Here is a 3,227-nt window from a genome sequence, read left to right on the forward strand (position 1 = left end):
ACACACACACACACACACACACACACACACACACCCGCCCCTACCACACACACACACACACACACACACACACACACACACACACCCGCCCCTACCACACACACACACACACACACACACACACACACACACACACACACACACACACACACACACACACACACACACCCGCCCCTACTGGGCGGAGGCGGCGAAAGCCCGGCTTCCGGCGCGGGGTCCTCGGACCGCAGGGGGCGCGCATCCGGCGCACCTCGGCCACCTCAGCAGGTTCGGGGGCCTATGCGGCCCGGTCTGACTGAAAGGAAAATGGAGCAAAATACCTAGTCTGAGGGGTAGCCCTCACCCCTCTGACCGAGGTCCTGCCGTTTTAACCGCCAGGAGCCTCTTTTTTTCTCCGGATCTACTGCGTTCGAGCGCCCCACCAGCCAGGGCCCTGCGAGTGGAATGGTCGCCGAGGCCCGGGGCGTCGGGCTTCCACGTGCCCGGTAATGGAAACTGGGGAGCTTCGGGGGACCCCCCCAACTCCGACTGCAGTCGCGGAAAACCCCAGTTAGTGAGCATCAGGCAAATGTGCAATACCAACATGTCTGTGCCTACTGATGGTGCTGTAAGCACCTCACAGATTCCAGCTTCGGAACGAGAGACCCTGGTTAGACCTAAGCCATTGCTTTTGAAGTTGCTGAAGTCTGTTGGTGCACAGAAGGACACTTATACTATGAAAGAGGTTATATTTTATCTTGGCCAGTATATCATGGCTAAACGATTATATGATGAAAAACAACATATTGTGTATTGTTCAAATGATCTAGGGGATTTGTTTGGAGTGCCAAGCTTCTCTGTGAAGGAGCACAGGAAAATATATACAATGATCTACAGAAACTTGGTAGTAGTCAGTCAGCAAGAACCATCAGATTCAGGCACGTCTATGAGTGAAAACAGGTGTCACCTTGAAGGAGGGAGTAATCAAAAGGACCTTGTGCAAGAGCTGCAGGAAGAGAAACCTTCATCTTCAGATATAGTTTCTAGACCATCTACCTCATCTAGAAGGAGAGCAGTTAGTGAAACAGAAGAAAATTCAGATGAATTACCTGGTGACCGGCAGAGAAAGCGCCACAATCTGATAATATTTCCCTTTCCTTTGATGAAAGCCTTGCTCTGTGTGTAATAAGGGAGATATGTTGTGAAAGAAGCGGTAGCAGTGAATCGACAGGAACTCCATCAAATCCGGATCTGGATGCTGGTGTAAGTGAACATTCAGGTGATTGGTTGGATCAGGATTCAGTTTCAGATCAGTTCAGTGTAGAATTTGAAGTTGAGTCTCTTGATTCAGAAGATTATAGCCTTAGTGAAGAAGGACAAGAGCTCTCAGATGAAGATGATGAGGTATATCGAGTTACTGTGTATCAGGCAGGCGAGAGTGATACAGATTCATTTGAGGAAGATCCTGAAATTTCCTTAGCTGACTATTGGAAGTGTACTTCGTGCAATGAAATGAATCCTCCCCTTCCACCTCATTGCAACAGATGTTGGGCCCTTCGTGAAAATTGGCTTCCTGAAGATAAAGGAAAAGATAAAGGGAAAATGTCTGAGAAAGCCAAACCAGGAGACTCGATGCAAGAAGAGGGCTTTGATGTCCCTGACTGTAAGAAGTCTACGGTCAGTGATTCTAGAGAATCATGTGTTGAAGAAAATGATGATAGAATCACACAAGCCTCTCTTTCTCAAGAAAGTGAGGACTATTCTCAGCCATCGACTTCTAATAGCATCATTTACAGTAGCCAAGAAGATGTCAAAGAGTTTGAGAGAGAAGAAGCACAAGACAAAGAAGAAAGCATGGAGTCTAGTTTTCCCCTTAATGCCATTGAACCTTGTGTAATTTGCCAGGGTCGACCTAAAAATGGTTGCATCGTCCATGGCAAAACAGGACATCTTATGGCATGCTTTACATGTGCAAAGAAGTTTTAAAAAAAGGAATAAGCCCTGTCCAGTATGTAGGCAACCCATTCAAATGATTGTGCTAACTTATTTCCCCTAGTTGACTACCTGTAAAAACAGAATTATATATTATAAGCCTAAAAATTTAGACATGAAATTTATTTTTTTTTTAGCTGTATCAAAGCAAGAAAATACTTTACATGTAGATTTCTTCCCAATAGTGATTATTCCTTTCAGGAAAATGCCTATTCTGTTGCTATTTTATATTTGGCTTTCAGTGTAACTTAGATTGGATTTAGTACCTTTCATGTAAAAAAAAAAAAAAAGTTCCTGTGAAACATTTAATATTTAAATTTTAGATACTCTTAAAACTTCCAATCCTTCGTTTCTGTAGTCTTTCAGAGACGCTTAAAATACCGTAAGTCTCTTACATACGATGATTTGGAACCTTTAAGTTGTGAATTTGCTTTTTTTTTTTTTTAAGTTGTGAACTTTCAAAGATGCAGACCCACACTTGGACACTCAGCCACTGAGCTCACGAGTCTTTTGTATGTCGTCGTACGCGTGCGCCCTCTGCGCTGGTGCTTTTGTGTGCTGTACACGACTGTGCAGAGTACAGTAGTACAGTGTTTTTTTATTTAAAGCTCAGGATGTCCAGAAGCAAATGTTAAAGCTGGGGTGATGTAGCTGTTACTGCTGAGAAGCCCCAAGTGAGGAGAAGGAAGTGGCAACCCAGTCCAGTAATCGTGCCTGGAAAACCCCATGGACAGAGGAGCCTAGCAGGCTGGCAGGCTCCACAGTCCATGGGGTTGCAAGAGTCAGACACAACTTAGCAACTAAACCATCCACCACTACAAAGTGAATATGTGTCTCATGGTGTCTACAAAGGTTATTTGCCATATACAGCGGTAGCAGTTTTTTGGTGGGAGGGTGGGAGTCAAGGAAGACTTGGGGTTATTTTTTCATTTTATACTTACCCATAATGACCACTGTTTTTACCAGTCCTGTTAAACCACGAAAATGAATAAAATACTCTTTAAGTTTAAAAAAAAAAAAAGAAACCTAGCTTCAATCCATGGATCAGGAAGATCCCCTGGAGAAGGGCATGGCTACCCACTCCAGTACTCTTGCCTGGAGAATCCCATGGACAGAAGAGCCTGGCGGGTTACAGTCCAAGGAATCACAAAGAGTTGGACACGACTGAGCAACTAACACACACACACACATATATAATGTGTTCAGGCCTGAAGTTTTCTTACTTTAGAAAAAGTCTTGGGGGAATTCCCTGGAGG

At 44.5% G+C, this 3,227-nt stretch overlaps 1 pseudogene; it reads left to right on the forward strand.

The window, feature by feature from the left end:
• Positions 1-428: 428 nt before the first annotated feature.
• LOC136152847 (E3 ubiquitin-protein ligase Mdm2-like) lies at positions 429-2,844 on the forward strand (annotated as a pseudogene).
• The last annotated feature ends 383 nt before the right edge of the window (positions 2,845-3,227 follow it).

Source organism: Muntiacus reevesi, chromosome 22, assembly GCF_963930625.1.
Source record: "Muntiacus reevesi chromosome 22, mMunRee1.1, whole genome shotgun sequence".
NCBI lineage: Eukaryota > Metazoa > Chordata > Mammalia > Artiodactyla > Cervidae > Muntiacus > Muntiacus reevesi.